Consider the following 21,077-nt stretch of genomic DNA (forward strand, 5'->3'; position numbering starts at 1 on the left):
TGCTGCATGGTGTGGCCTGTTATTTCCATCCTCATTTCCATAATATTTAGGCCCGTAAATGTTTTAAACCAACAGCAGCCTACATTATCACTAACATATCAGACATAGTAACTAGGGCTGTAAATGATAATCGAAATGTATCGATGCATCGATCCTACAGCCGGCGATTTAATCGAATCGTATCGTTGGACATTTTTAAAGGGACACTGTGTGAGATTTTTAGTTGTTTATTTCCAGAATCCATGCTGCCCATTCACTAATGTTACCTTTTTCATGAATATTTACCACCACCATCAAATTCTAAGTATTCATTATGATCGGGAAAATTGCACTTTTCATACATGAAAAGGGGGATCTTCTTCATGGTCCGCCATTTTGAATTTCCAAAAATAGCCATTTTTAGCGGAAAAAATGACTCTACTTGGACCATACTAGAAAATATATGTTTATTACTCAGTAAACTTTCATGTAACTATCAAATTTGGCGATAGCCAACTCAGTTTTAATGAGCAGCACAGTTGCAGTACCTTTTTTGACCATTTCCTGCACAGTGTCCCTTTAAGTTTAAAAAATAATCAAATCACTGGCCCCTGTCCAATGCTCTAGCTCTATAACATAATAGAATTCTTAGTTAATACGCTAACCAATGTTTACTCCACATCTCAAGTACAGCTGAACTCTGGAACACCTGGGCTAAAGCACTGTGTCTTTCATTTCACAGGGGACCTGGATTTCATTCCGAGCTAATGTCACTTCCCAATCCTTGCCCATCTCTCTCTCTCTCTCTCTCTCTCTCTCTCTCTCTCTCTCTCTCTCTCTCTCTCTCTCTCTCTCTCTCTCTCTCTCTCTCTCTCACACACACACACACACACACACACACACACACACACACACACACACACACACACACACACACACACACACACACACACCCTTCCTTGCTTCTCTCTCACTGTTCGGACTGAAAAGCCTCCCTGAAAAAAAAACAAAGATTGTGATAGGACTGGGGTTTTGTAGTCTATATAGCGCTTCTATAAACTGGAGCAATCAATGTGTGGGCCTCATGACTCAGACAGTGCTACTGTGCATGTACTAGTATAGTAGAGTGTTGGCTCTCAAATTCACAGACAGAGGGCGCCAAAATGTGAAAACTGGAATACGAAGTGGGGTGGACAGGGCTGCGTTTCCTAAAAAACCTGAAGTAGTACTTAAGCCTAAGTAGTGCTTAAGTGTGAGGGGCCGCCTAGGCAATATATCAGTAATAGGTCTCACATCATCACTAAAAGTCTATACGTACACTATTTGACCTTATGAATGCTCTTGGCGCAACCATTTTATTTGCATGTGCAAGAAAAAAATATACATAGGCCTATAAAGTGATTGTATGCATAAACTTTTAGTGATGTGGTATATTGCCTAGGTGGCCCCTCATACTTAAGTACTACTTAAGGGTTTTTGGGAAACGCAGCCCTGATCAGTCCAGTCGGTGGATAAGCCAAATCATACAGGCCAATATGATGTAGTGTCAATAATAAAACATGATGTACGTTGACATAACTTGCAGCAATGATATTTCTGTACATTGTACTGTAAATAAATGTACTTAGATGAATCTTAAATTCACAATACTCTGGGGCTCTGGGGGCCACATGAAATGGCTCAGTGGGCCGCATGTGCCCCCCGGGCCTGAGTTTGCCCACGTCTGCGTTACGTGGAACTGGTTACCTCCGCCAATGTGGTAATGTTCTCAGTTGCATTGGTTTGTCCGTTTGTCTGTCTGCCTGTCAGCAGGATAATTGAAAAAGTGGAGTTGTTGGAAGTGACAAAAGGAACAATGATAACATTTTGGTGGTGATCCGGATCACGACACTGCCCCGCCCCTCAACCTTTATGCATCCGTGCACTACACACACACACACACACACACACACACACACACACACACACACACACACACACACACACACACACACACACACACACACACACACAAACACACATACACACACGCTGTCTCTCTTCTCTCTCTCTCTCTCTCTCACATCCACACACACACACACACACACACACACACACACACACACACACACACACAAAGTGCATTACTGTAAGTGATTAGGACAAGGACACCATATTCTGGTAATTTGGATGGGTGAGCGAATACTTTTGGTAATATAGTGTAGTTATTCTGCATCTTGGATAGTGAAAGTCTGCTACCATTAGATTGTGCACCTAAATGTTCCGTACCATAAATTACCACAGGTGATATTTTAGGCCTTAAAGCCCTTCCTCAAACCAGTAAATTTCTCTTGTATAGTTATTTTGTGTTTATGCACACAAGCATGCTGTATATAGTTATTCTACTGCCTCATGCCTATGTGCATGCTGCAGTAACGTGCGCTGAAGTTTATGGCTGGTGAGGCACTGACTTTTCCAATATCAGATTTTCAAATATACAGCTACATTATTAGTAAATATTTGCCAAATAGGCCTACCGATAAGTTTCATATGTCATAGCTTTCTTAACATAAGGTAGGCCTAAACATAGGCGGCGCTACAGCAAGACTGTTGGGGAAGCTAAAAAAATGTTTTAAAAAAAAACTTCATCGGAGAAACGGAACATTTCCATGCGCAACTGCAACACATATCCATTCTGGCTATTATATGTTAAAACGGCTTGCCATATGCTCTTGCCGTGCGCCAATGGAACTCTCAAACGCGACAGGCACACACACGCGCACACACACACACACACTGAAGGCAGGGGAGGAAGACGGCTAGTTGCCAGACCATGGACTATTATCTCCCAAAAATGTCTCGAGCAATCAAATCATACACACAAATGTCCACAACTTTGTTTCTATTGACATTTTCATGCGCTATGTCACTCTACCTCCATCAGACCAGTATCAAAACTCGCAATCAAACTCGCAAAACTAATGACGAGGCAAAATGCGCACACACCGGGGGGAGACAGGAGAGCAAAGAAGCCAGCTGATTGACCATAGGTACCACGGCCAAAAATATCATATGGGTCTATCATATCCAACAGACATATCAGATGTCAGTTTTGCAGCCCAAATAATACAAATATGCTGTGCTTTTGAATTTCTAGTTGAAGTAGCTTGTAATGATGTAGTTCGCTACATTTTACAGATGGAGCTAGCTTAATATTTCTATTGGATGTAGCTTGTCTAGTGGAGCTAAATGTTAGCTTACTACTAGGTTCTACAAGTAGCTTGCGCAGCCAGACACTGTTCTCGCTGCCTCGCACTGTACACTGTTCACTCCAGTCACACGCAGATGCCCAACAAACACAAGCGAATCTACACACATCACATTAGGCCTACATACGGTAACTAAACCACCCTGGCAGCCCACCATGATTTCAGGAAAGGTGTGCATTTTTGAAAGTGGTGTTAGCTTGGTGACAGGATAGCACAGGTGCTTTCCTTTTGAAGTGAGGGCTTGTTAGACGGAAGACAAGTAGACAACATCGATAACAACATTGCCACCAAATAGTAAACTTAGTGCTTCGGCGAGCACATCAGGGGGAAAACGGATTTCCTACCTTATTCTGTCCTGTTAATTCCTGTTACTTGAAGCTCTTAGTTTCGTTATGAAATCCACTTCCATGGTAGCAGTCAAAGTGAACAAGCTAGCCAACACTAATGACACGACCGACTGAACTTCAGATTCGCTATGACGTAACTGCCAGCAAGACTCTCAATGCCAGAATGAGATTGCGGCCAGACTGCTGCTGGCCTCACCACTATATCTTTCAATGGGCGTTATGCCAAAGCATTCAGAGTAAAGAAATGATAATCACACGTAGAAAATAGTAAAAAATTATCAGGAAAATGAGGGCACACCATACATATTTCTATTAAGTGTATAAAAACGTTTAATACAATATTACCACAGAACGAGCAAAATGGCGCATGCGCACAAGCTTGTTAACGAGGGATTGCGCAATCCGGCTTGAGGCAAACTAGGAGTTGCCCCAAATTCAGCGTATTGGGAGAAATTTGACATGAAATGTGCAAATATTACGATTTTGGTCACGAAAATGATTGAAAATTATTGAAACTGTTTAACTACTGCACAAATGGTAGTTATGCTGCAGATGCTCGAAAACAAATTCTTGTTACTATTATTCATATTTACTGCATCTCATCATTCTCATAGGGTTGGTGAGGCACTGCCTCCCCTGCCGTATTGGAGCGCACGTGCCTGGCATGCTGTATAGGCCTACATACTGTACATACAGTATGTAATAATATACTGTATATAGTATGTATATATTTTTAATGGGGTAATTTAGGGGTGGGCGATATGACGATATTATATCGTGAATCGCGATATTGAGTAAAATATCGTCTCGAATCTGCCAAAGTGGAGAAATCGTATAGATCGTCTTGCACTGAGGATGTTTATTATCAGTATCAGAGTGACGTTTTCTCACTTGTGTTGTTGTCTTCACTTTATTCTTTACATTATTTTATTCCAATTGTACACTTTATGAGAGTATCATCAGTGTGTTAACATTTTATTGACTGCAAATTACAAATTGCAAGTATGAAAGTTTTTTTTTGTTGTTTTTATTTTTTTGGATGGAAGATCGTGATAAAATATCGAAATCGTGATTTCATGTTAAAAAATCGTGATACAACATTTTTGCCATATCGCCCACCCCTAGGGTAATTCCTTAATCTATCCAGGTCAGGTTCTTGACCAGGTTCCTCAGGAGGTTTTCACCAACTCAAACACAAAATATACAAAATATACGTCTTTTACCCATAGAAAAATAACTTTGAGGCTGGATTTATCATGCAAACGGACCTGATTTTGTGTGTGTGCAAATTAGGGCATAATTGATGATGTATGCCCTTTGCATCTAAACCTCAAAATACAAAAAACATGCATTACATTTTTTTGTCTCTCAACATTAGTAATCAACTGAAAAAGTATCTATGATTGAAGATTTTTTTTTTTTTTTTTTTTACCTATTCACTTGTAGCAGTCTTACCTTAACGATATATTTATGGTAATTATACAAATTAAATCAAATTCATTTGGCCTATTGATGACATTTCTGCAATAAAACTTTAGGGTACTCAACATTTCAGGGTTCAGTATAGGAGCCGGGGATCACGACTACTAGACTATCATTAGTTAGAGGAGCAGTGTTCTCCCTTCTATTATGGCTCTATGTTACAGTGTTTACAGCCAGTGCAAAGCCGTCTCTGAGCCAGTGTAGTTCTAGCTGCTAAATTGTTACCAAACATGAACGTTCCGCCAAAAAGTCACCTGCACGCGCACGCATGCGGGGGAGAGAACGTCGTCAGTTCGCTAGCTCACCCACGACTTGTCATTTGTGCTACAGCCTGTGCTTGTATCTCAGGATTTTTAAGCATAGAAAGAGTAAACTTACAATGTCTACCAAAAAGAAGCTTTACATACCACGATTTGGTTCGCAGTGTTCACAGGGGTCCGGCTACAGCATTTCATTGAATCCCAGTCAATCTACCGAACTCGTATACAAGGAGGTGCCCGACGGCCAAAAATCGTCAAAGAAAAATGGGGTCATTGCCAATGCACAAGTCAGCCCAACTCTTGGATTAAGGGCGACGCAAACGGGAGTAAAGAAAACTAAACGGGTTAATAGAAAGAAACAATTGTGCCCAGAAACAACTAGCGAAACATCCAGAGAAAAAGAAACACCTCACAGCTCCTCTGCTTCCTTCGTTTCTGAAGGTAGGATGGCGAATGATTAGCTTAGCTTGGCTAGTTTCAGTTTGTAGCTGACATCTTGTGACAAACTCTGGTTTTGCCTGTCCTGAAATAATCTAACTAATAAATCTTCTGACTTTGTAAGATTAATTCGTGCCGTTTCAATAGCCAGCTTTACAATGCAGTAATTATATATTTAATTCGATTCATTTTTTTTAATCAATGAAAGTAAGTTACAATAACTAACGTGGGCCATAGTAACGCCATCCTATTGAAATGTATCAATGATACAGCCTAGTATGTATGCTATCGGCCCATAGATTTAACTGCTGCATTATTTTTTTTAAAGTAAAAAGCCAGTTCCAGCAGTTAAAATCACATGCACAGATAGCCCGGCATTTCCTAATGGTACATATAGGCAACATTTTGGTGACACTTGGAATAACATGGAAGGTCTTTGTATTTGTTGTTACTGGACAAAGTAACCAGATGCCTACACTTGCAGGGATGTCTGATAACACAGAAGAGGACATTTTCAGTTTCATTGACAGAGACCCCCCTCCGACACCCAATAAAAAAGTAAGTTCATATAATAATTGCATTTGTATAGCACTGTATCATACAAGGCATGCAACTCAAAGTGCTTAACAAGTGGGAAAAACATCATTGTTAGAGATTGATTTAAAAGGAGAAGTAGAGAGGAGAGACAGAAACAGCAAGAAGACAGGACGAAAAGATAGATAGAGATTGTAGAGTCATAAGGTCAATGTAGGTTGGGCCCAGGATTCTTAGAGGCGCAAGGTCCACTTATGGCTGGGTCCAGCATAAGTCATAGATAGTCACACTGAATTTGGGTGCTCAGATGTGGCCCCTGGTCGCATCAGGGGTGAGGAAAAACTCCCTTTTCACTTGATTCATAGTTTGTATGTGGAAAAGCTCAATGAGGCAAGTACAGTTCGCTGCGGCACGAAGCCAGTTGGACGCCCCTAGGGACGTTCATCTGTGAGTTGGACGTCCCATCGAACAAGCTGATTACGTCACACGTCCAAGTAACTCGCCAGTCCATATACGTTAATTCGGCTTACTTACGTAACGTAAAGGTTGTAAACCGTTAAAAATATAATTGTAAAGATTAATTTAAATTGAATTAATATAATGTTTTGAGGAATTCTCAAGCTCCCAGAAGACAATAAATAATTTATTTGTTTCCTAACTTTATTAGCAGTTCAATGAACTTCATGCAAGACTGTTTTTTGTTCTTTTTCATGTTCATATTCAAATTGTGTGGTAATAGTTTTTATTTGAACTTTGCTAGCGGCATGATTTCACATTTGAATTGTTTAATATACTTCGAGGTTCCACACTGCACAAGGCATTAAAAGCTGAATAATGACATGTTTATGCAATAAAACGTTAGGATACTCGTGTTGTGATATGTGATCAATGATATGTGATTGTTGCACTAGTAGGCTACCATACGCGGAGTGTACTAGAACGTTGGCCGCGTTTCCAGTCTGTATTCTGGGATGGGTCAATCAGTTCATAGTTACCAAGCAAACGTCAAGTGACATTTATAGGCCTACGGAAGGTTCCTCGTCCTTGTGTATTAAGTTCTTACACAATAACCTTGAATGCCTGGGTTCATGCAATCAGATATTATACCCAACGGCAGCATACAATAGTAAATGTTTTACAATTTGTTATTGGTAATCCTTCTTTTAGCTGGTTCTGCTCTGTGCACGTTTTCTGTTGACCCAAGGTCTTGCACTTAGTTATAGGCCTACATGTTATAGGCATTAATTTCTTTGTAGACCAGACATGTACGACATTGACTAATAAAGAGACTTAAATTGTTCATTTTGGAAGAAGTTGAGACGGAGCGAGTTGAAACTGTTTGTATAATAATGATGATTTTTATTCATCTTAGCACATGGAAATCTCAAAATAAGCAGGTTGGGTTTTGCGTGAATAAGCTTGAGCCTGATAGGGTAACTCGATAATCTTGCCACCTCCTCTTCGCCCGACGGTTCTCCATTGTTCCTTCTTCCTTGGCCTTTGACTTGCTCCCCACATCTTGACTTCCTTTGTCTAGCCCATGGCCTCATGCTCATGCCTTGCTCGTTGCTTGGATCACCCACACAACTGCAAGCAAGGCACAATCACTCCACTGGCAACACACAATTTTCTTGATTGGGCCCCAAGCAACCATCTCTGCTTATAGAAAACCACATTGAGCTTGTATGTGTGTACAAAAGTTAATCATGCAGGCCACCCACCAGTGTTTAAGACTCAGATGTGTCTTAGAATTAAATCTATCCAGTTAGTGACACCATGCATCAACCATATGGACCAGTTTGGTTTACAGGTGAAAGGAAGTGACAAACACGTCAAGCTGTTTTTCTGATGTCCGAAATTCTGCATCTTCTTTGACCTAAAAAAAAGACATTAGATTAAAACTTTACTTTTTCATATATTTTCACCCATGTGCAAAACCTGTCTTATCTTTAGGCTTTGTGACTCCTTCAGGCCGCCATGCAACCAAATCACCAAAGCCTTATCCAAATAGATCAAATCACTAAGACTTATTCACAATCTTTCATTTCTCGACCTGGTATGTTCTCTGCGGCCCTTGTGTAAATCTCCCGTGCAGACTTGACCTGAAAGAGGTTAACAAACATATTACTGCACTATAATTAAGTGACTCAGAGTCAGAGGTGGTCAAAAGCGAAAAAGTAAAAAAAAAAAAAAACCGTTTCCTTCCATCACAAGTAACTTATCTGGTAAACAGTAGATTGTGCTACTTGTTGACGATAGCTAACTGTGCACGGTTTTTGGATCAAGTTATGGTGGGTCCTTGTAGGGGTTTTCAGTGTTTATTTAGTTACCACAAGTCCATCTATCCCATCTGTTACAATGGAGTATGGAGTAACAGCTATGTAATACCATGTGCAAGTGTTGTACACCACACCAAGTACTTTTACTTTTACTTTTGACACCTTCTGCTCAGAGTTGAGTTAACCACAGAAATGAAAACACGATTAATTAAAACATTAATAAATTGTCTCCGTTTCTGGGAAAACAAAGAAATTGTTAATGGGTTATTGAGATGAGCGGCCGCAATCCCCTTATCCCCCATAGCACCAGCTATATTGAAAATCAACACGATTAGGATATCAATCACAGATTCTGTTAAAGATCATGGGTCATTTATTATGAATTTTTAAATAGAACATTCAAGAAAACAAAAAGGTTTTGCTTTGGTACACAAAAAATAAATAGTTTTTTCTTCAAAACACAAGGGACAATTTAACAAAACAGAATGGCACCTGACATCCCCCCCCAACCCCAATCCAACCCGTAGGCCTATATTTACACATACATCTAGAACATAACACTCCCAGCAGCACAGCAGTAGCCAGGGGCCAGTCGTCGTCGGCATAAAAGCCGCGTAGCACGCGAAAAAGACACTCCGTGCAAGAATAGCCAACTAACACGTGGCAAACACTTCACTTTGAAACGGCCTCGAAGAATAGCCATCAAACTATGTGCCAAATAGTTAGCCATGTGTTATCGTTTGGCAACATAGTGCATATGCGACCAACGACCGGACGCCCGGGGGTTTTTTCTTTTTTTTTTTTACATATTTTTTTTTTTTTTTTTTTATTTTCTTTTTTTTTCCTTTTTTTTATTCTTCTTTTTGTTTTATTTTATCTTTTCTTTTTTGTTTTTTTTTTTTTTTTTTTTTTTTTTTTTTTTTTTTTTTTTTTATTTTTCTTTTTTGTTTTTTTTTTCTCTTTTTTGGTTTTCTTTTTCTATTTGCTTCTATTTTATTTTTTCTGTTTTTTTTTTCTCTTCATTTTTTTTTCTTTTTTTTTTTTTTGTCTTTTTCTTTTGTTGTTTTTTTTTTTAATTCTTTTTTTTTTTTTTATTTTTTTTTTTTTTTTTTACTTTTTCTTTTTTTTTTTTTTTTTTTTCATTTTTTTTTTTTTTTTTTTTCATCGGATCTTTCGTTGACACTAGTGCGATCGAGATGTGTAACGCATGCATGGCATTTAGACTGCAATGCACCCTGGATGGAAAAAATGCTGCTGCGGTTTTAGATTTCCTGTCAAACTTCGAAATTTCGTCGACGTTGTGCGTTGACGAAGGTGACATGTCACATGGTGTAAAACTATCGCGGGGATGAATGCGGCTGGGCAGTCAGATCTTATTGCAACCTCTGCAGTTGCTTATCCCCGTCAACGCTCGTCGGGTCGTCGGGCGGGACTGCCTCGGGTCACGCGTCAATGAACTGGTTGGTTCAACAATCCACTCACGTGTGTATATGGGTCTTGTCTACACCTCTAACACAGTTGCGAGGTCCCCACTTCAGCTCCTCCTCACTGCCTGTCCCCCCACTCATCACAGTGGTGTGTTAGGTAGAGCCAAACCGGTGCTGCGAGCTCATCGTCTCGGTTCATATTTGTGGCCGACTTTAAATGCGCTGTATTTAATAACACCCACATCGTGACAACAAGTTCTCGCTGACGTCCGTTGCGCAACATCGACGCTCGCAATGAAGTCGTATGCGCTTATTGGTGTAGGCCTAATACATTAATGAAACAAATCTAAGGCACTCTCATTCTTGGTTGAAAAAGCTTTTTAATACACTTAGCTAGTTCATGATGGAACTGTTAATTAACGTGTTTATTTTCATTTGCCAATATACTTCTAAAGCTGGGATAACCGTGGTTTGTTACTAACTGTCTGGCTACATTCAAGTACATGCCACCAGCAAACAAACGAACGCAAGGAGACAGCCGAACAATATCGAGCAATACACAAAAAACAATGTTCGAAAATATAAAAACATCATTGATGACAAATATCATGTTAGCATATGGACGTATATGTATTTCTCACTTACTGTCATAGTACTTTCTGCGATTTCGTCTGCGAGGTTCGTTGTCCGTTCGGCTACTTGCTTCTTGCTGGCTGAATGCTCGTGGTGACCTATCGATATGGCTTGTCTAACCCTGTAACTTGGCGGGAGCTAGACCTTATCAATATGGCCGCCGTTTGGAACGTCCCTGGGGACGTCCGCCGTTTGGAATGTCCCTGGGGACGTCCAACCAGCTTCAGCCTGCAGCCGACTGCTACTCCAATGAGGTCTGAGAAAAAAACCTAATAGTCAGGAAGAAACCTCAGACAGAGACCAGCGGCCACCTAGGGGAGCCCCCTGCCAGGGCTGGTTGTGAAGAGTAAGGACGCTGTGACGCATTGGCAGCTAGGAGTAGGCAAGGGTGAAAAGGTGGGTCTTCAGCTGCTTCTTGAAGGAGTCGATGGAGCTGGCTGATTGGATCTCGATGGGGAGGGCATTCCATCTCTTGGGCGCATAGCACACGAACACGGCGTCGCCAATCTTCTTTTGCGGGGGGGTCCTTAGCAGCTTGGCGTCAGTGGACCTGAGAGGTCGAGCAGGGCCATAAAAAGAGAGCATGTCAGAGATGTAACTGGGGGCAAGTCCATTTAATGCATTGATATTTAAGTCAATTCTGTATGAGACAGGCAACCAGTGCAGGTCTGCCAAGACAGGAGCGATGTGCTCTCTCCTTCTGGAATTCTGAATGAGTTGCAATTTGTCAATTAACTTTTTTTGCAGGCCAGAGAAGAGAGCATTACAGTAGTCTAGCCTATGTGATAAGGCGCCTCCCACATCTTTTCTTTGTTCCGCCTGAAATCTGCCTTATGTTAGGGCTGCACGATTATGGAAAAAATCATAATCACGATTATTTTGGTCAAAATCATAATCACGATTATTAATCACGATTATTGATTTTTGCAGATTTTTTTGAAAATTATAACAAGATGAAATATAACCAAGAATGAATTACATACGGGATTAACAAAATAAAATGAATTGTAATAATTATGTAAAGGCAATAGCATGAAACTTAAGTGGACAGATTTCAGGCCAGAAACACCAGCCTGTCAGTATGTTCTGGCTTCAAGGACGCTCTCAAAAGTACGTCACTATTGCCACAATTAAATCACGATTAGAATCATGAGTTCGATTTCACTATGTTATCACGATTTTGATTATTTTTCGATTAATTGTGCAGCCCTACCTTATGTGTCCACACATGGCATTGGCAGCACTCATATCAGATATTTCTTTGTTGTATTTTTGACAGTCATTGGCAAAGCAGAGTGTCCTGAGGACCATTGCAAAGATGCTGCAAGAGAACAGGCTCATCAGGAGGAGATTGGTGACCCTTACCCAGCAAAGGCAATCAGAGGTAGCTGCATGGTATAATTTTAAGTGGGGATGGTGGGGACATGTCCATACCACTTTTGAGACCACTGTTGAGATGAGATTGAGCATAGCTTGTCCTCACCTCTTTTTCAAAAATATAATGCAAAACATAACATATCCAGACAATTTGCCATTGTAATGTACCCACCACTTTCTAAGTCAAACCTACACCTTTGGGTAGCTAAGATGGCACAGATGAGGCTGATGATTTCCAGCCACAATAATGCTCAAAACCCGGCTAGAAGCACTAAATCCCGTCCGCAGGAAACTGCCCAATCTGGCAATACTGCAGTTTTAACTTCCTGTTGGTATTTTTAATTTCCATTTTCAATCATCTAGGCCTACTTTAGTCTGCAAGTACAGTGCTTGGTGCAGGCGTAATCAACTGCTGAGCCGTGCTAAAGTTTGACCGATCTTGAATAGAAATTGGTTGATTAGGAAGTAATTGAATGCATTTTTTTAACTATTCACAGGCGTGATTGAGGAGATATGAGGAACAGACAGCATCAAAACGGGGTCAAACTCATTTCCCATCAAGGGCAACTGGTTGTACACAGTTTTAACCAGCAGAGGGAGTCCTCTACAAAGGTTTTTCTCGGCTTGTGTGATACTCTGCTCTCTACAGGTTTGTGAGTGTGGTGCTGACAGAGTTGGTGTTAGTGTTGATTTTTTGCTTTTAGTGTTGTTCTAAGCCAGTGGTTCTCAACCTTTTTCGAACAACCGCCCCCTGGACCTCATCCTAAACCTCTCGACACCCCCTTGACCTCATCATAATCCTGCCAACACCCCCCTTAGTGTTAAGATATTAAATGGACTAATGCCCTCAATGATAACTAAGCACCGCCCCCTCTCAACTGTATCCTTCTCCATGCCCCCCTAGGGCTCCCCAAAGCCCCCGTTTAGGAACACTATTGTAAGCCCAAGGTTCCTCTTGATTTCTATGGGTGTGACATGCGGAAGGCAGTCTCAGATTCTGCAAGGTATCTAAACCCACACGCAAAAGCGTGCACGACTGACAATGTCTTACCATGATAAGAAAACGGTCCAATTATATTTTTGAAATGCAAAGACTCTCAAAGCCCTTGGTCAGAGTCACCAAATGTGTTACTTCATGGCCCATTTACCGGGCCTACAGCATGTCCATGTTGTGCAGTTGTACTGTATGGTATAGTGGGAGGTATGTTGGACACTCCACAAATGGACTCACAAACAAGTACTGTTGTAAAAAGAATATGCAGCATTTGACTAAGTGATATTAGTTGTCGCCTATTACAATGTCTACTATATTATGTAGTATTTCCAGATGTCCAATGTTTTTAGCACATATACAAGTTAAAATATAGGCATCTATATTCATCTATGTATTTATTATTTTAATTTGGGTTGCATGTGCACTAAAGTTTGTTGTTAATATATAAAGTTATAAACTTTGTTGTTAATATAAAAAGTTATAAACTTTGTTGTTGATATATAAACAACTAAATGCAAAGCAGTCATTGCAAACGATTTAAGTGTTTTTATTGTTTGTAATAGTTGATGTTTTGTAATACCTCCCAGTTATGGAAAACATGACGCCATGCATACTTTGAAGTCAAAGTTAGTGTTATTGTCCAATTTCTTTACATGCACTGAACATACAAAGGCATTAAAATTACGTTTCTTGCCATCCCATGCATAGGCAGAGACAGGACAGACAATAGTGGGTGCGCAAGACGGTACGTTAGGACAATATACCAGTAGTAGTCAGGTATTTTGTTATATAACCTATTTGAAGTGTATCAAGTGTAACATTGTGATAGTAGTACAGTGTTTCCCACAGAAATTTAGGAAACTATGGGGGCAGCCAGGTTTTTTTGTTTGGGGGGGGGCATTTCACGCGGGCCTTTGTTCTTTTTTTTGGGGGGGGGGGGGGGGGGGGGGGGAATTCACGGGGCATAGATGCAAAAAAGCGAAACAGTGAGTAAAGAATGACATTGGCACATGGAGAAACTGTAGGCCTACATTTCAGCCATTTATATTTTGAGAAATTACATACGATTTTACCCATGACATGTATAGTAGTACATTGTCATTTATATTTAAAAAATGCAGTACAGGGAATCACTGCTGTTTGCAACACACGTTTCATTCGTCCCTCATGCAGGGGTCTATGCAATGAAAAAGCAATGGTCAGTAAAGTCAGTAAACTCATCCCAACTGTCCCTTCTCTGAATTTTTATTGCTCCCAAACCCAAGTTAACTGCAACAAATTGACTAGGCTTTTGATCCCTCTGTCTTTCATGCACTCATGTTTTTTTGTCTATAGGATGTATATACTCCAGGAGGAAAATGCGAAGGAAATCGTTTTTCAAATCGTTTTAAAAAAACGGAAATCGTTAAAAAAAAAAAAAGTTGAAAAGTAAAAAAAAAAAAAAAAAATTTTTTTTAATTTTTTTTTTTTTTTTTTTACATTTTAATAAACTATGGCGGCCAAATTTAAACTATGGCGGTGCGCCATAGTTTCCTCAATGTATGGGAAACACTGTAGTAGTAGTAATAGTAGTAGTAATAGTTCATATTATTTAAGTTAAGTCAGCTAAACGAGAAAAAAAGTGTGCAGTACACTGCAGTCAAGTGAATCAAAATCAGGCGTCAACGGCAGCAACAAAAGCAGCAGATGGTATATTGCGGGGCCCAAGGCAGTTCCTTGTCATGTTTTTAGTGCAAGGCAGAAGTAGCAGAAGTCATATACGTGTATGCAGTGCAGCTGATAGGGAAGTCCTTTTTGTTGGAGCATACTGGGGTTTATATTTTAGCCTAATCCCTTTTTGGGAAAAGGTGCCCTCTGCCTATTAAAACCTAAATATCTCAGCCGCCAAAGCACATAAAACATGACATAAGTTGAATTTAAAAGCTAGGGCCCTCATTTTGCATTAGAATGTGTTAATTCACGTCTAACATACCCACTTTTTAAATAAAAAAAACCCTCAAATCTCAAGAACCTAAATGCAGCGTATATGTCGCTCCAGGATGCAATGTGTTAACTATGTGATGATTCTCTGTTACATAACCAGAAATTGATGAAGTTCCTCAGTTAAGAAAGCATTGTTAAAGCTGCAATAAGAAGTCCAGTTACCTACAGCTAATCTCTTAGGATATGTTAGCTCTACTGTACATTACAGATGGGTTTTTTGAATGGTTGTCAATGAGCCCATTTAGTATGCATTAGTAAACCGTTTATGATCATGTTTTTGGAGTAATCAGCTTATTCAAGTGTTCATATAAACAGAATAAACAGTTTATAATAATCGGTTCATGGCATTAAGTGGTTTATGAGAAATTAAATTCGCACAGGTACGTTTTTGGCTAATAAACTGATTTCTCAAGATATGTAAACACCTTAAACAAGTTCATATTGGGTTATTGACAATCTCGAATAGTTACTAGCCAATCACAAGCTTTGAATTCCTGGTTAGTGTCACACACTTCTTGAGTGGAACACATGCAACTGACAGACTGAATGTTTAACGACAATAAACCGTTTACTCCAATGACCTGTTTTATTCCATGAATCCGCTTATTGCGACAATGTAAACGGACTCAATAACAGGTATACCTAAAATGATGTTTCGGCCCTTAAAGGACCAGTTCACTCAATTTCAACATGCTGTTGTAATGCTCACACTGCCCTGGACCTGCCAGTATCTTATTTTTTTTGTCTTTTTTCTTCAGCCTGTTCCGAGATCTTGGTCATTGTAATGGGGGCAGCGCTTTGTTTACATTTCAAAAAAACAATTTTATTTATTCCCAAAAACATCCAAAAGGTTATACAACATCAGCAGACACCTAGCAAACAGCGGTACCTTTTGGGAAAATATTTTGAGTAGGCCTATGTTAATTAAAAGAAAATGCAAACAAACACTGCCCCCATTAGAATAGCTCATATCTCGGAAAGGGCTTAGCCGAAAAATGTGGCATCACCGGGTACTGACTGACAAGTCACGGGTAGCGTGAGCAATACAACAGCATATTGAAATTGACTGAACTTGTCATTTAAGTCATCATCAGTGCATGAGGTGTGCATGTCACACATCAACCTCTGAGATGCAATAATAGAATAAGTTTTCGTTCCAGCTTCATAAAACTTGCAATTAATGAAGAAAAAAAGATACACAGTTTTACAGCAGTTGTAAAAGCAGTTGTGTCACTTGTTGTAGCACTGTGTGAGGGGATCTGTCTGTTTAGTTGAGTGCCCTTGCTCTTTTAATTTATATCTTCAAGCTGGACTGTATACATCAAGGCCATTCAATCAAGATCTCCTATTATCATTTTTTTGACTGTACAATACTTTCATTCCTTTTACTTACTTTTTACCCATGTAGATTGACTGAGGCCTTTTTTCGTGTACATCAGTGCATTCGTTTCATATGAACTATCATTAAACAATAACGTCTTCAAAACACATTTAATTATGCGGTGGAGCTGCAATTACTTTTTAAGTGCAGATTCTCAAGGCATGTTAAGCCGCAGTTGACTGTGATTAGCCTCTACTGTACCTCTTTCTCCTTTCCAAGTGGGAGCGTCCCATGAGACGTCTTCACATAAGCTCTCCTGAAATGATCCTGATTTAAAGGTGCACTGTGTGAGATTTTTAGCAGTTTATTTCCAGAATTCATGCTACCCATTCACTAATGTTACTTTTTTCATGAATACTTACCACCACCATCAGATTCTAAGTATTCATTATGACTGGAAAAATCACACTTTTCATAGGCCCTACATGAAAAGGGGGATCTTCTCCATGGTCAGCCATTTTTAATTTCCAGAAATAGACATTTGTAGCTGCAAAAATGACTGTACTTGGGCCTTACTAGAAAATATTAATTTATTAGTACACTTTCATGAAAAGATCAAATTTGGCAATAGGCAACCCAGTTTCAATGAGCAGCATAGTTGCAGTACCTTTTTTGACCATTTCCTGCACAGTGTACCTTTACATTTTTTTTTTTTTTACAGGGAGTACAGTTTGTAACAGAGTTAAAGTGTTTTTGTTTTATAATCTATCGAATCTTGAGAATAAGTCATTTTTACTCGAGTATATAGCAGAGGTAACTTGTTTTTTTATTTGTTTGTTTGTTTTTAATGTTGTAATCTATAGCATTACATGTTTGAGAAGAAGAAATAAACAGCGTTTTCCTCCAGGTCTTTGTTCCCAGTAAACAGATTTGAAGGAGAAAATGATTAGCGACTAAACCGGCCTTTTTAATCAGAGCTGTGGCCTGAAACTGGCTGTATGGAGCCTGGTGAAGGATTGCCGTTTTTGCCTCGCAGACACACAGCCAAATTTACTCCTATGTGGCTGTGTGCATTGTTTACACCGGGAGGCCTTTGTATACGACAGCACTTTCAAACCAAGTGGTTTCGAGGTCCAAGGTCGGAGTTTTTTCGTCTTGAAATAGTTATAAAATTGGCATGTACGTCTCTTGTGTGTGTGAGAGAGGGAAATGGACTGTGCCTAAGTTGTTGTCCAAGTTGTTTTGTGTTTATTTTCACGTGTAGGAGGCACTAAACCCCTTGGTCTCTCAGAGGGCTGAAGGAGCACCGTACCTGGGCCCTCTGGTGGCAAAAATGGGAAGTGGGATACCTGCAACGACCTTTCTAGAGCCACATTCAAAATGTTGTACTTGTCAGTGTAGTCTTTCTTACCAATCATCACTACATCACTAGTGCATGATCTTATATGGTTTACACTAGTTGTTCCACTGTACCTAATGAGATAGATACACTGTAAAAAATACATTTTTTATACAACTCTGGTCCATGAGTATTAATTGCTCACCAATTTTGAGAGCCATACAATTCATTTCAGATTAAATGTTCCTGATTCCGTTGGTCGTAATGGTCAGTATGATATTGGCATGACAATTTATTCCTTCCTATTGTCGAAAGGAAATGTGGCATAAGCCTAGGCCTACTTATCAAATACCTCACCTACTTGCACCACTTAACTTTACTTTGACTATTTTAATTCATAAAGTGTATGTATTGTGTGTAGCTAAACATCTATGCAAAGTTTGCAGTTGCTGTACCAATGTAGAGTTAGTTAGAGTTAGAGTTAGAGTTAGAGTTAGTCCTTGTTGTGCCTAGTGGCAAGGACAAAGGATCTCCACTCATCCCTGTTGTTGGCTTTTCTCAATGGTGCTCCAGTTAAAGGATCTCTCTTTCATTTCACTTTCAATGGTTCTTCTCCAGGTTGTCTTTGGTCTCCCTCTCCTGCGCTCTCTGCTATAACAGTGTAGCAGCATCATACTGAGTAATCCATCGTGTGTGAAGGAGTGTACAACACTGAGTGTTTGCTGTTGCCCAGCCCAGCCCTGTGGAACAGACCTTTGATCAATCCCATAATGCAGCGGAAGAGAGAGAGAGAGGGAGAGAGAGCGATGACTGGCATGAATCACGATGCAAATGTGTAATTGGGGAGTAATTGCTCTGATGAATTGTACACAGCGGTTGGTTCGCAGGGGCACTGGAGAGGAGACACTCCCATCATGGGTCTGAGGCCTTGATTAAAGGTTGTGGTACAGTACTGTAGGTTGTTTTCAGAATTTTAATATCTAGAGCAGTAGCGTAAATAAGTGAGCGCCGGGGCCGAGGGGGCGATCGCCCTGGGCTCACTGGGCCCGGCTCTGCGGGAGGGCCCACTTTACAGATTGGGCCATCTGGACAGTTACCTCTGGGAGTGGGCCCTTACAATGGAAGAAGCCCCCCCCCAATATGGTAATTACGTACCAATGTCTGAAAGATTGACTTGTAACGAACCCCTAGCTCAGCCCCTGAGTTACAGTGTTTAACCAGCTAAGACACGGCATTATAAATTTGCTGTTACCAGAATGGCAATGACCAAGTCGTAGTGCATTACTAAAAGCCCTGTGTTATGTCTTAGTATTGTAGTACTATGGTACTTAACTTTTCAATGATTATTACAGCGTGCCACTGGAGGTACGACATGCATTAAGGGGCTACTTATTTATTTGTTTTGAAAATAGTCTCGCCTTTCATCCTCCTAATCCCTCACAGGTCCCTTTCCCTTTCGTTATTTTTTGTAAAATTATTACTTTAGCTTTATTTGAAAACACCCACAAATAGCAATCAAGAAGTGTCTGATGTTAACGTTAACAGTGTCAGTCAGAAATGTCCAGAGAATTTGATGGTGGTGGTGAGTATTAATGAAAAGGTTAAATTTGTGAATGGGCATCATAAATTATGGAAATAATAAACTACAAAAAATATTACACAGTGCACCTTTAACAGTGTCAGAAATGTTCAGAGAACCTCACTGTGTCGCTTCCTTGATTACAAAGGAATACAAAGCGTCAGCAAGAAGAGAAATGTCATTTTAAGTGCTCACACTCACTGTGACATTTTGTCTCCCCCTAAGTGTCTTCATTAAAATCTACAAAACAAATCAGTGTAATTAACAACTCGTGGTTTGGTTTCACAGTTACTGTTCCAGTACACAGAGTCTGTGCGAGAGAGAAGGCTAGTATGTGTTCAATGGCGTCAGCCTTGTGAGAAAAGACCCGTTAAATCGAGTCGTAACACATAAGAGAGATGAAACCGAGTGGAGAGAGGCCCACAGCACAGCCCATTGCTGATGAGAAAGAAACTACAGTGTGTGTGTGTGTGTGTGTGTAGTCTCTACCGTGACTGTAAAGCAAGAGCACAACCATGGGGATGGATTGCCAGCAGCAAATGAAGCTGTAATTATTTTCGCCACCAGCCTCATTTGAGGGTCATGTGTTGAAACATGTGAGGCAAATAGAGCCACACCTTGCCCTTAATTGTGGTAACACTGACTCCAGAGCTACAAGCAAAGTTGCGCTCAATGTATAATGGTGTTTACGTAGAGAAACAGGAAAAACACAAACTGCAATTACCTTTCCCTTGGAACGAGAATAGACAGCAAATTAGGGGACCACACTGCGTCAATATACACATTCTTCCATGAAAGAAACCACCAGCGCACATTGGGGAGAGCAGTTTCATGATGGAAACAGTGAGACAACCACCAATGCCAATGCTAGTTGTTGATAAAAAAAAAAAAAACAGGCGTAATGATTCTTTTTTTTTTCCTTTGGAGTGATAGTGATTCAGAATGTTATTTTTTCCACCAAACATTTTTCAATCAAGACATTGGTCCTTTTAATGTCACATCACCCATAGCAACCTAGTGACAGCATGTGCTATCCTGTACCACTTCTAACATTAGACAATGTGTCCTAAATGAAGTAAAGTGCACCCATACCAACCTACACTAGAGGCATTGTGTTCTGTACGACTTGTGACATTTGACAAGGTGTCCTAAGAAAGTGGTTTTCAAGGTGGGGTACGGGAACCCCTTGGGGGCCGTGGAGGGGTGCTAGGGGGGCAATAGCAAGTTGTAAGGAAAAGTATAGCAAAACAAAATAACTAATAATTGAATTAGTTAAGAACTGTATTATAATAATCTATGGCATCTCTGAACACCACTGAGTATTATTGTTATTACTGTATGTATCCCAGTGGGGCACTGACTCACAGACGTTGACCATGGTTGTGAAAGGGGGTGCACAGAAAAACCCCAAGTCAACCCAAGGGGGCCTTGGCTGGAATCAATCTGTATATGGGGGGCCTTGTCATTGTAAAATTTGAGAACCCCTGTCCTAAGAGAATAATCAACAATTACAGTAGTACACAGGGTTGTCATCAAATCCAAGTAGAAAAGACACTCTGGGCCCCAGCTGTGGCTTACCGGGCAAATACACAGGCCGCGACATGGTTGAGGCGACAGAGCTGCTGCTGCACAGAAGCGATACGAGCGATTGAAGCGACTAGAGTATGTCCGTTACCAGCAGAACGCAAGCATTCAAACATTCCCATTGGCTGTGGTCACTGACCTCTATACAGTCATTGGCTGTCGCGGCCTATCGCTGAACCGCGTCATAGCTCATTAGCATAACATAGTCTGGAGTTCAACTACAAACTGTCGTGCGAATCGTCTCTAGTCTCCAGAATCGTTTTTGTCGCGCGA

At 40.3% G+C, this 21,077-nt stretch overlaps 1 long non-coding RNA gene across 2 annotated transcripts in view; it reads left to right on the forward strand.

Moving 5' to 3' along the window:
* Positions 1-5,362: 5,362 nt before the first annotated feature.
* Positions 5,363-21,077, forward strand: part of LOC134440535 (uncharacterized) — an 82,548-nt gene continuing 66,833 nt past the window's right edge. Inside the window, exons 1-4 of one of the 2 annotated variants that reach the window (XR_010032980.1) lie at positions 5,363-5,757; positions 6,239-6,312; positions 11,907-12,011; positions 12,502-12,653. This is a non-coding gene — a long non-coding RNA (uncharacterized LOC134440535). Of the gene's footprint in view, positions 5,758-6,238; positions 6,313-11,906; positions 12,012-12,501; positions 13,056-21,077 lie in introns of those variants that run through there. The other variant, XR_010032979.1, reaches the window with a different exon arrangement.

This window comes from Engraulis encrasicolus, chromosome 23, assembly GCF_034702125.1.
Source record: "Engraulis encrasicolus isolate BLACKSEA-1 chromosome 23, IST_EnEncr_1.0, whole genome shotgun sequence".
In the NCBI taxonomy this organism is placed as follows: Eukaryota; Metazoa; Chordata; class Actinopteri; order Clupeiformes; family Engraulidae; genus Engraulis; species Engraulis encrasicolus.